General features: G+C 40.2%; 1 long non-coding RNA gene across 2 annotated transcripts in view; it reads right to left on the bottom strand.

The window, feature by feature from the left end:
- Positions 1 to 13,553, bottom strand: part of LOC115847936 (uncharacterized) — a 297,650-nt gene that overhangs the window by 234,362 nt on the left and 49,735 nt on the right. For both annotated transcript variants that reach the window (XR_009559265.1, XR_009559266.1), the window contains one exon: positions 10,794 to 10,900. This is a non-coding gene — a long non-coding RNA (uncharacterized lncRNA). The remainder of the gene's footprint in view (positions 1 to 10,793; positions 10,901 to 13,553) is intronic.

The following is a 13,553-nucleotide window of genomic DNA, read 5'->3' as shown; positions in this document are numbered from 1 at the left end:
GTTGTTCATAATATATGATAAAGAAAAATATGAGATGTTCTTGAATTAACTTTTTCTCCATTTTTCGTATTGTGAATATGAACTAGTAAGTAAATAAATGATTGTCTTAATACTTGTTCCATCAGTATCAGTCAGGGTCCCATCAAGAAACAAATGGCATATTCAAACTGATTAACTGAGGAAAGTTTAACAAAGTGATGACCATTTATCAAGGTGCAGCGTTTAGGAGAGCGAACAAGGACAAGTACATACCCCATGGTAAGCAAGAGTGGGAAGCCATTACTACCTAAAGCCTACGGTGGGGGAGGAGCAAGGAAGGGAGCACTTTCTGGAGCCAGAGAAGGCAGCCGTGTGGAGAAGGCAACTGATGGAAGCTGTGGCCTTTTGTAGAGGGACACAATGAACTTAGAGTGACTCAGCAGACAGAGCCACCTCACTCACCAACTAGCCTCCACAGTGAGGGCAAGGTTGTCCACTGAGACAGTGTATACAGTGCAGCTTCCTGGGCTACCCAGAAAGATGGACAAGAGTGGAGAAAGGGCACATACAGAAGATACTGTACATATTATCTGTTAGTGTTGTTTGGAAAGAGGCTAAGAACTGTGATGTGTGAGGCTAATGTCAATGGGAATAAGTTGACTAACAACAGACTTCCTTATCTCCTAGAGAGTCACTTATGGACAATTAGATCCTTAAGGTAGAAGAAATGCCCAACCTCAGGCCCAGGAAGGCCATGGGTCTCTTCCCATCACCAGTTCAAGTACAGTAACTGCATACTGTACTTCACTAAGGGATTTCTTTCACGCCATGGCAAAGGACAGGGTAACTATATCATGGGGCTAATCTGAAGCAAACAGGGACTTACCAAGAACATTTGCCTGACTGTAAAGGCTGTTACATTAGTGACTCAAGAATTGGCAATAAGAGTCACAATACTGAGAATGAGGACCATGGGTGGTCTTAATTCTAGGGCCATTTCTATGAGCTGCCAAATTTAGCTTTGGGGACTAATCTTTAACTCACTATTTTATTAAGTGCCTACTAAGTCGCAGATACCGGCAATCAGTCACCCAGTTCATCTCATTATTCCTGGGCATACCATTCCCTTTTCTTTAGTTATGACTTGGTACATGCTTCTCCCTTTCTCTGATACCCCCTCCTGGACCTGGTCCAGTAAGCTCCTACCCTTACTTCAAAACCCACCTTGGGGACCACATCCACTGGGAAACCTTTCCAATTTCTACCCTGAAGGCTGAGGGGCTCCTTCCCTGGGATCCCTACAGCTCTTGGCTCATCCTGCTATTACAGTGGGTGTCAGAATCTTTTTACATGTCTGTCTCCTCAGCTTGATGGAAGCCAGTGTTTAGCTTGGGAAAGGTTGGTTTTAATTAAATTTTAGTATATAAGTATCTTTCAACGGCACTGTGTTAGGCATTGTGGGACTAGGTGTGGGAGTAATGGCAATATGGGAGGAAAGAAGTAGATAAATAAAGAGTAAAGAGGGATGGGCTTCCCTGGTGGCGCAGTGGTTGAGAGTCTGCCTGCCGATGCAGGGGACACGGGTTCGTGCCCCGGTCCAGGAAGATCCCACATGCCGCGGAGCGGCTGGGCCCATGAGCCATGGCCGCTGAGCCTGCGCGTCCGGAGCCTGTGCTCCGCAACGGGAGAGGCCGCAACAGTGAGAGGCCCGCGTACCGCAAAAAAAAAAAAAAAAAAAATAGAGTAAATAGGGGACTTTCCTGGTGGTCCAGTGGTAAAGAATCCACCTTCCAATGCAGGGGACACGGGTTTGATCCCTGGTCAGGGAACTAAGATGCCACAGGGCAACTAAGCCCACGCGCCACAACTACTGAGCTCGCGCGCCTCAACTAGAGAGCCTGTGTGCCGCAAACTACAGAGCCCACGCACCCTGGAGCCCACGTGCCACAACTAGAGAAGAGAAAATCCACATGCCACAACTAGAGAGAAACCCCGCTGCCACAAAAGATCCCACATGCCTCAATGAAGATCCCACGTGCCGCAACTAAGACCCAACACAGCCAAAAATAAATATTTAAAAAAAAAGAGTAAATAAAGTCCCTGACCCCTGCCCTCAAAAGAAAGATAATCAGATAAAATACAGGCTGTCCAGATAAATTTGAATTTCAGATAAGCAACAGAATTTTTAATATAACTTTCAAAATATATCTCATGCAAAATGGAACATCATATACTAAAAAAGTATTTGTTTATCTAAAATTCAAATTTAAGTGGGTATTCTGTATTTAATTTGTTAAATCTGAAAACCCTGTGTTGAAAGGACTCATCCTCTAGTTGACGATATAAGATGTGACTACATGGGCCATTAGTGCTATCAGGCAGAGCATACTAAGAACACAAGAGTGTTGTGGTTTAGGGAGTGCTAGGAGAGACCCTGGTGGCACAGGCCTGGATCAAGCCCTCCCTTTTTTTCACTACAAAGAGTTCCTGCCAATAAACTTGGCTTCTCTCTGGCTACCCCAGCTTACAGAAGCATGGTGTGATTGAAAGCACCCTGGATTTGAAATAGAAGATCTGGACTTAAGTCACAGACAAAACACCGACCAGCTGTGTGACTTTCAGGAAGTCACTAAACTTCTCTGAGTACCATTTTCCTTTCCCATAACTGAAAAACTCAGAACCAACTTAAAAAAAAAAAAGGAGAGGGGAGTCCTTATGTACTTGGGGATATCTCATATGGGACATACTCGGAGAAAAATTAGAATTTTCCTGTAGAAGATTCATCCATTGCCCCACCTTTCTTTGCCTCCCATTACTGACAGACACTGGCCTCTACGCATGAGCCAAAAATTAATACTTATTCTATGCCTCATCCCTCAGAATCTTCTATATCAGAGGTCAGCAAGCTTTTTCTGTAAAGGGCCCTAAAATAAATATTTTAGGCCTGGCAGGCCATCTAATTTACAAATTATAAACTATTTTAGGCTTTTCAAGTTTCTGTTGTATCCACTCAACTCTTCTATTATAGCGTGAAAGCAGCCAAGGATCATACGTAAACAAACGGGTGTGGCTGTGTTCCAACACTACGGTATTATGGACACAAAAGTAGAATTTCATATACTTTTCATGTGTTGTGAAATATTATTCTGCTTCTCCTGATTTTGAAAAATCTTATAAAATGCAAATAACCATTTTTAGCTCCCAGGTCAGGCCGCAAGAAAACAGACAGTGGGCCAGATTTGACCCTGGGGGTGGGTGGAGGGGGGTATGCCCAGCCCTGTTCTATGTAACTGAATTGTTAACCCATGATAAACATTTCACCCTGGAGGGATGTTTCATCTTCTACAATTTGTGCCCTAGAGCAGAGCTGGGAAAAGAGCTGGTCTGAGTTCTTAACCAGCCCTGGCCTCTGCTGTAAACTTGCAGTGTGAATCCGGAGAAATTATGTCACTACTTCCTGTCTCATCCTTCATCTGTTTAAAAAAAAAAAAAACCAAAACAGGGTGAGGGGGCATTATATTTAGCAAGCTATTAAATAAAGTGGTTGGGAAATACAAATGAGGTAAGTAAGGACAGACACTTAGCAGGGACGGTCCAAGTGTTGAGTAATACTGAAAATATATGGCAAGAGAAATAGAGAAATCAAATTGCTTTCCTTGTAAATTTTCCACCACGATGTTTTTACTTCATGGAAAGCAGAGTAAGGTGTGAGGTCATTTTTCCTTCACACACAATTCACTTTCATGGAGTTTGTAAAAAAGGAGAAGTTTCTCTCAACAGAGAAGTCTCCACGCCTGACTGAGCCAGAAGGGAGCATTTTCTCACAAAGGCCATTTCTGTCCCTCCCCTGCTCCTCCCCTCTCTTCCCACACTTCTCCCCACCCCCATCTCAGCTACTCTGAGCATATCCCACCTTTCCTAGTTATAAAGAGACCCCGTCTTGAGTCTTTTCTTCTGCAGGATTGTGGTGCTAATAAATACCAGGTATATCGTGAAGCCAGGAACCCAACACAAACACAATGCTTAGAAATCATTGCTGTTTTGATGAGGTGATATCAAAAAGATAGAAAAAAAATGTTTTTAATTCTTAATTTTTTTCAATTCTTTTTTTAATTCTTAATTTAAAAATTCTTTAAAAAATTTTTTAAATTCTTTAAGTTTTAACTCTTAAAACTTAGAGTACAAAATGCCAGGTAAACAATGATACAGAAAACCCAATATAGAGAAGAAGGTGCTTGTTTCAGTAACCTGGGAATCTTTTGCTGGTGAGACATGGCAATCAACTTTAAATGACAATCCTAGGCAGTTTAGGAAAAAGGGCCCTTCAGGTGACATGAGGGGAAAAGATCAGGTTTTTATAGAAGTAGAAAGCAACCACCAGAATGGAATGATAATTAGAGATAATTGTAGTCAAGTATAAGGGTGCCAGAATCCTGGTGTCTACCCAGCAAGTAGAGTCGAACCTCTCTTTTAATCACTTCAGACATGCCATTTTCATTTCTTAGCTGGTGAATCTTTCACAATCTCAGTGTATCTATAGAGCATTTTGGTTCAACCAAGGTCAAAGAAAGTAGGAGGTGCATCTGCCATAGAACCTCCCATTCCCTCTCAGATGCTTAAGTAAGTGGCTTAAGAGAAGCAGTGTGGAGCACAAAATGGATCGCCAGGATTCAAGACCTGGTCTTGCCCCTTTTAAGCCAAGTGAATGTCAGCATTTGAACTCCTTTGAGCCTCAGTTCCTTTATGCGTAGAATGGGGATCATGCTCTGTTTTACCTAACACACAGCTCTGTTGTGAAGCTCAAACAGCATGACACATAAAAAGGGCTTTGCAAATTATAAAAATAGAAGTGCTTTCTATGATTATTATTGTTATTGAAGAAGGAATAGTTTGGATCAACTGCTAAGTTATTGAACAGCTGCTTCAGTTAGTTGAACAGATGGTTTTAAGGGTTAATAAGCACATGTCTTGGTCATCGCTTAGGCCTAATGAGTCAGCGCCCAAGAGCACGAGGCCCAGATCATGGGCTGCATGGGACCAGCTCATCTGACTTGAAGAGCAGGAGCTTCCAAGTTAAAGAAATCTGGAGTTGAATTCCATATCTACCCCTTAATTCACTAGGGAAGTCCCTTATCCTATCCAAGCCTCACTTTCCCCAACCCTAAAATTGGGACATTAATACTATCTTTTTTTTTTTTGAATACTTTAAAATTTATTGAAATTTTTAATGGTATATCTATGTAAACACCTCATATGCAATTAAAAACAATGTGTATTCTGCTTTCATTGGGTGGAGTGTTGTATAAATGTCAAATAGATAATATTGGTTTATATATTTATTCAGGTCTTTTTATCCTTACTAATTTTTGATGTGCTTGTTCTATTACTGGGAGAGGAATGTTGAAGTCTGATTAAAAAGGTGGATTTGTCTATTTTGCCTTTTAGTTTGAGCAGTTTTTGTTTTATACATTTTGAAGCTCTGTTATTAGGCATATCGTATTTAAGATTTCTCTCCTTTTGATGATTTAACTCTTATAAAATTAGGTTATGAAATATTTCTTTTGCTCTGATACTTTGTGCTCTAAAAATCTTCTTTGTGTTATATTAATATAGTCAGTCTAAATTTCTTTGAAATATCATTTACTTGGTATCTTTTTCCTATCCTTTTTTTTTTTTTAAACATCTTTATTGGGTATAATTGCTTTACAATGGTGTGTTAGTTTCTGCTTTATAGCAAAGTGAATCAGTCATACATAAACCTATGTTCCCATATGTCTTCCCTCTTGCGTCTCCCTCCCTCCCACCCTCCCTACATTAATACTATCTTGAAGGGTTGTTGTGAGACTCAGAGATAACATAAATAATCTCTGGTACGTAGTATGTTTTTCATAAATAGGAACAAGTACTGTAAAGGGAAGAGGCAATAGCTTTAACCCTTACCAGCTATTTTATAAATGCATGTGGAGTTTGCATATGTGGACAATCTGCTCAATTCTATTTCTATTTCTTGAAAAAAAATCCAAAGGCATGGTCCACTGATGATGGTATTTGTACCTAAAAATGACAGCACATTATAAACTGACTTCTTTCAGTTACATTTCTTATTATAATATAGTCTGTGAGATACACCAAAGAAAAACTTGATAATTTGATCTAAACTTGCCATAAGGCTGCCCCATGATCAAAACTGCCGATCCTCCCCATCCCCCAACACTGCCCCTTGTCTACCATAGTGAATCCTTTCCAAACTTCTGCTTCACTTTGCCCGTATATGCAACCCAACACCCTAGCCAAACTGGACATCTCACTATTTCCCAAAGTAACCCTCTGCCTGGAAAGCCTAACACTGTACTAAATCACTTATCCCAGAAACAATGAGACACTGAGATTTGTGTGCAAGAGGCATACTGGGGAGTTCTCAGGAAGACCTATGAGGAAGCAAGGGGTGCAGGATTGGGCAAAGGGAGACATTAAACCACGGTGAGGTTCCACAAATGAGGTCTTTAAATGATCCCACGTGAAGCTCTAGAGCTGGTATGGCCCTTCAGGGATGTCATGATTGTGTCCACGGGCTGGTGCTCTACCCCACATTGACCAGTCACTGCAGGTGCGATTCCCTCAGGGAGGGGACATAACATTTGGCAAAGGGCAGTTCTCAGAGAGGGAGGCTGAGATCTGTCAGCGGCCAACCTTCCCTGCAGCTGGGTAATGTGTGTGCCCTGCTGAAGGGGCTTCTGCACAGCACCCCACCACATCCACTACTCCAATTTCCAAACTACTGTCCAGTCCTCAAGGCCCATATTCACCACTGCCTCACCATGAAGTCCCTCTGACCCTGTATTCTCTCTTTTCATACCTGAGATACAGCCACCATACCTACAAGACACTTCCAGGTGCCTCTGCCGTTACCACTGAGTTCAGAGGTCACAAAGCTCAAAACATATACTTGGTATTACTTCTCAAAATTCCAGTGAATGTAGAGAATGAGAAAGCTATACCCCTTAAACACATGCAGTGATATGTGTTCTTCTTATAGTTAAAATTTCCAAGACCTCAGCACATTTAAGCATACTTAATTCTTCCTAGTCTGTCTGGTTCCTCATTTTGTTTATAGGAAAAAGTATTTCATTGGTAATGATACACTTCTATTCTTACACAATATCCATTGGGGTTTTCATTTCCTTTATTTGCTGAATAATTTTTCTTTGTAAGTATTCTCTTGAAAATATAGCACAAAGTACTATATACTGAAAGGAAAAAGTAAGACTAGATGAGCAGGGTCAAGTTAATAAGAAATCCTCCAAATTACACAAAATTACACAAAAGTATCGGCCATGAAGAAAATATGATTGTAAAGAGAACTCAGTATTCACTGTAAGTATGCCTATCCAGCTCCCATTAGAAGTGAAGAAATGAAGATTAGTGTCATATTAATGCCATTATTTCACAAATCAAAATGATTTATTGGATGAAAAACATGAAAATGGTTGCTTTGCAATAAGTAGGTTATGTGAATGAATAAAATTGAGTAAAATGAATGAATGAAGCCAAATCCTTCTACCAAATGGAAGAGATATATGTGTGAAAGATGTAAGTATATTTATGTTTGTATGCATTTTTATACATAATAAAATATATAAAATATGTGCTTATATTATTTTGTATGTATTTATATATGTGTATGTGTATACATATGCATTAAGGGAATACACACATACACATGCTTCCCTAAAAAATTATATATAGCTCTTGTCTTTTGGGTAATTACACCACTTCACTCTGACAGCCCATTGCAGAGTGAAGGGCTGAAGTATCTCCAGCTCTAAGTCAACAGTATGGCTGTCTGCATATGATCCCTCCAATGCTTCCAAATCTACAACACCCTATACAGCATCACTCTTAGACCCAGGCAAGTGGCCCACCCCCATAAGACTGGGCTGCCAGGATGGTGTTGGCCTACTGATTTTTGTATGATTTGCTCACATTGGACATAGGATCATTCGGGTTGTGGAGTAACTGTCCACTTTTGGGCTTGAGCCTGGCATTTGTGGGTCTGCCAGTGTCCCCACTGCAGTGCTGCCTCCAGTCTACAGAACCCCAGGTTTGGGGAGGCAGCAGTAGGCATCCTTTATCCTGTGTGAGCCACCCTTCCATCCTCGCTGCTGGCGCAAGGGTGACTACCCCACTCCCACATGCTCCTTGCCACATGTCTGCAAGTCCTCAGGAGTGGCCTCATTCATCTTCTCCAAGGTTTTTGGAGACTGTTACTCCACAAATGGAGTAAAATGGCCACAGACCCTTGTAATAGATCATACTGCATTGTATTTTCCAAGGTTGGCCATTTTGTGGGAATGGGACCACTCTTCTCACTGGGCCCAGAGGACCCTCTCCTATCATCAACACTGAAAGAGATCACTAGGAATGCAGTAATTGCATCCTAAAATAATCAAGAGAAGACATGGATGAAAAATCTGTTATTCTATATTTACACTATAAAATTACAAATGGTAAATTTAACATGACACAAAAAATGAATTATTGTTCCCATTTTTCTGTATACTCTGGGTAAAACTTACATTTGTGGTCATCAGCAAAAAAAGCATGGTAATGATCCTTTAGAGTCATTGGAGGCCAATATTTATAGGCAGCACAATGGAGGATGAAGTGCCATGAGTAATGATATGACCAGCACTAAATAAATGGTTATTAGAGACCTACCCACATTGCTTCAATACAAACAGACTCCAAAGAGCTATGGCTTTGTGAATAATAACATACTCCTCACCTTTTTCCTATTGTGGGAGATATGAAGTTAGACAGGAATGGTGTATTTGACAAAAAAGAAAACAGAGAGGTGGTTCCTAAACCTTAACAGGAAGACATGGTCCCTAGACACCATGAAGAATCTTCACATGCACTGAATGGACAGCAAACAAATATGTAAGTACCACTTCTTTACACATTATTCTAAATTTTCATTGATAAATCACTATGCCTCAAATGGGCACATTAATTTTATGTTGTTTAGTCAAATTGTTTAAATAGACAGGGCCTTGCAAAAAAATATTTTCCCATGTACAGCCTCAAGATGACCCTAATCCCGTACGAATTTTTAAAAATCACCCTGAAACCTAGAGATACTGAATGAACAATAACTTTCACAAGCCCTTTTTTTAGGGCAGCAAATTCTCTTAACACTCCAGATTGTGATGAATATCATTATTAGTGTCAGATGATATTCTGTATCAAAACAATGAAATGTCTTCCAATGGAATTTTTGAAAAATATATTGACTCTTAAAATCAAATGTTGAGACCAGTGAGACCATTTCCCTTGCACCATATGTCAGTCATATTCCCCCAGGCTCTCCGTTCTTACCTATTTTTGTTATCCACTACTTAAAGCAAAAAATCTATAATTATTTTAAATTTCAAATATAGGTAATTCATATTTAAAGACAACCGAGAATAGCACTGACCCAAAATGCTCATTACATCTGACTCGGCTGCCTCATTTCTTCTTTTGTCCCTCCCACCTTCAAGTAATCTAAATAGACCAATGAAAATGTTTCCTCGTTTTCATAACTTCCTGAAAAAAGGCTCCATCACTCTGTCCAGTCACTCATTCCAAAGTCTAACAATGATCACACTGCTTCCATATGAGGCACTCATCCTTGATCTGATGAACATATCTCTGGATTGATTGTTCAGGTCTCTGAAGCCCTAACCAGAGACATGCAATGACTCCATCCTAGTCTATATAGGCAAATAAAACATTTTTTAAGGAGTGAGTATCTTTTCCAAAAGATCATCCCTTAAATTCCTCTGAATTTATCTGCTACTTTCAAGCATAGACTCAAAATACATAAAGTACTTCTTAATACTCTTAAAAATTCATTCCTAGACATGCTGATAAATATCTTCCCCAGAAGATTATTTAAGCCCTTTTGATTAACTCTGTGGTAAGCTATGAACATCAGTCTATTTCCTCTCTATTATTTTTGTTTTGGTTTTTATTCTTCTTCTACTTGCTGTTTTTCCTATTTGAAACTGAGGTCTCCCAATTTTAAGCCATGTGAAAGAAACATATTATTCAGCCTCTTATCTGCTGTGGGGTTTGCTTGACAGATTTTCTCAATCTCTACAAAGTAGGAAGGTGAAATTCCACTATGCCAGCTTGTAAGTCCAACTCCACTGTGGTAATATCACCACTGAGTCCTTCTTCCTAAGTCCCAGTCCTTAAAATTACAGAAGGACAGTTTCCCCTCAGAACTCCCCAAGATAATGCCTGATGGCTTTACAGACTTTGGGGCACAGTCAACATCTAGATATGAGAAGTGAAAGCCAGAATGCAGTGATTCACATTTGCAGCAGTTATGAAGTTTACATGGTAAAAAATCAAGCTCTCTTTTACTCATTGTAAATGAACTTAAATCAATTCACTGATAACAGAAAACTTATGCCTAACAATCAAGGTAAATGTAGTCACTGGTTTATTCTAGAGTCCTGGAGAGGGAATCATCAGTCATTTCAGGATGCTCCCTTCCCTTTTTTTTTCCTTATCCCTAAGGGGTGATACAAATTGGGGGAGGGGATTTTTTAAACTTCCCGCCATCAGGCCAAGGTCACCAGTAGGTGTGATACTCAAAATGTTTAACAAGCAATAAGATACAGGCACCAACCAGTCAAAACAGATAATAACTGTCACAACTGATAGGGCCTTGCTAGTGAGTACCAGGGGATGTCAACCCTGGCCATGAGCATCCATCCACACTGACTTCTAATGGAGCTTGTTCTTTGATCCTTGGAACCTACCACTATGGCATCCACAGTAGAAACACCTGCATCCTGTTCTGTTTTCAGGTTGATGGGTCCTCGAAGGTCACACAGAGGACTCCAGAGACTTTTGGATCACTTGACATCTAAATACGAGAAAGAAAAATTAGACTGTAATGATTCAAATTTGTAGCAATTATGAATTTTACACATTAAAAAATAGTAAATGCGAAAGACCATTCTTACAAACTACCTCAGGGGGATGAAAAATTTTTTTACTATCTGGCATTTCCTGGGGTTGCAGGCATTTTGGCATGCTGCTTTAGACTTTCTCTGCCTAGACCTTCCTGCTGCCTTTTATTATACTTTGCTGCTATAGCGCCATGATGGACTGGGAGACAACCTACAAGAATTGCTTTCTTTCTCTTGAGCTTCATTAGGAAGCAAGCTACATGGCCCCAAATTCATCCCACCCTAACCTATCCTATCCTATCCTTAGGTCCTCCAAAGTCTCAGTAGGAGAAGAACAGGGCACTAAACACTTGCTGCAGCTCCTCACCAGCCTCTCACCTCTATTTTCCTCCTGGATGACTCCTGCTCAAACCTGCTCTCCCTTGAGCAGGAAAACACTCATGAGCCATTCCTTCCCACTCTGTGGTTTGGCATAAACTCTATGCATTGAAACTTCCAGACTCTTAAGCTTTTGAATCTCAGGTTCTTGTAGTAAAAGTCTCAGCTTTCAAGAGTATTGTTACTGAGGACTTTAAAAAGTAAGCTCAGGGCTTCCCTGGTGGCGCAGTGGTTGGGAGTCCGCCTGCCAATGCAGGGGACACAGGTTCGTGCCCCGGTCCGGGAAGATCCCACATGCCACGGAGCGGCTGGGCCCGTGAGCCATGGCCGCTGGGCCTGTGCGTCCAGAGCCTGTGCTCCTCAGCGGGAGAGGCCGCAACAGTGAGAGGCCCATGTACCGCAAAAAAAAAAAAACAACAACAAAAAAGTAAGCTCAGAAACTCAACTGACTTTTAGGGATCAGCTATGTTAGCCTTCTCCTAAAGTAATGAATTCCACTGATACAGTGGGGTAGAGGGCTGCAAAGAAGGAAATTGTGAAAAACAACACACACACACACACACACACAAATTCCTCATTATCTCCAAACTGTATCCTTTGCACACATCTTGGGAGAAGTTCTTTCAATAACCAAGACAGAGACCTAGAGGCCTATAAAATAATTTACACTGGTAAAAACCAATTAATCCTTTTTGGCTTGTTGGAATTAACATATACATATTGATACCTAATCAATAATTTGTGATAAAGATATTTAAAATACAAAATATCTTCATTAAGAAAATTCTACTCCATTTAATATACTACTTGTTCAGTGATCTCAACTCAAGGAAAATTCAAGACAGTACATCTATCCTCTACCGTTTTGTTTTTCCCCCAAGAAAATATTTCAAGAGACCACACTCCACATTTGTATCACCCTGTTCTAAAACCCTTCCTTCTGTAGAAGGAAGGAGGTGGCTTTAAGAACAGTTAAGATTTTTCACACTGAATTTTAGAAGCTGATGACATAAGTCAACACCTAAGGATGCTGACAATTTGCTTCTTTGTTTTTAACACTGGTTTAAAAGGAATACATTCCATCTTAGTCCCCCCCCACCAATCCAGGAACTAAAATACATTTTTTATATATAATATAAATACTCAGTGTCTGAGGGAAGACTGAAAACAATGTTTAGTCTCCCAGTAATGTAGGCATTATCATCTTTCTCTGTCTTCCTTATAGCCAGGAGACGCAACATATCTTCGTGGCAGTAAAAGTGGAAAATGGACCAAAGAGGAGGAGGAGGAAAGGAGGGGCACTTAATTTTGAACAGCACTTCACAAAAAACAATAACTCTTCCTCTGACCTCGGTTGACCCTGAAAACAACCTATGCCATAGGTGAAACCAGTATTACCATCACCATTTTACAGGTAATGAAACTGATGCGCATGAAGAGTGTGTCTCATACAAAGCCATGGAGTTTAAGTGATAAGCTATGAAAAACATAAATCCACTTATTCTGATTTCAAATCCCATACTCTTTTCACCAAAATACAACAGCATCCCCAATTAAATTCACATAGATTTGGAGGCTGTGACAATTCCTCTGAGAGACCATTCTCATCTATTAAAAAAAATTGTTTTTTTATGTATCTATTGAAGCTTAAGGTCGAGAACACTTCTCCTCACCTATATGCATGTTTCTCCTCTTCCTTTAGAAAAGGAGACGTGTTCGAAATTTCTCAGCTTCTTTAGGTGAAGGGATATGACTGAGTTATGGTAAATGGATTGTGGAGAAAAATGATGCACACCACTTTTAAGCCTAGCCTCTTATGATCACTCTCACAATTAGCCATGTTCTTTTTCTTACCCCATTGGTTACCCAGATGCAAAGGAACCAGTGGAGAAAACTAGATGGAAGAAGTGAGGGTCACTGAACGGCTGCATGGAACAGCAATGGCCTGTGACACAAATGAAAAATAAGCCTTTAATGTGAAAGCCACTGACATGCTGGGGCTCTTTGTTAGACCACTAGTGATTTATCCTGACCAGTACAAAGAGCAAAGAAAATATCATATTTTAATGTCTAGGATACAGTGACACTGCATATTTTAAATGATAAAGAGCAGATGGGGGAAACTGTCTTTGATTTTTAGTATTCTCATATTTGACAATGAAAAATCCTAATGACTAACTAGTCCAGGATTGGTGAGTTTTATACACACACACACATTTTGCTTTATAT

Source organism: Globicephala melas, chromosome 16 (assembly GCF_963455315.2).
Source record: "Globicephala melas chromosome 16, mGloMel1.2, whole genome shotgun sequence".
Classification (NCBI taxonomy): Eukaryota; Metazoa; Chordata; class Mammalia; order Artiodactyla; family Delphinidae; genus Globicephala; species Globicephala melas.
Note: the sequence above shows the minus strand (reverse complement) of the source record. Positions and strands in the feature narration are given on the sequence as shown.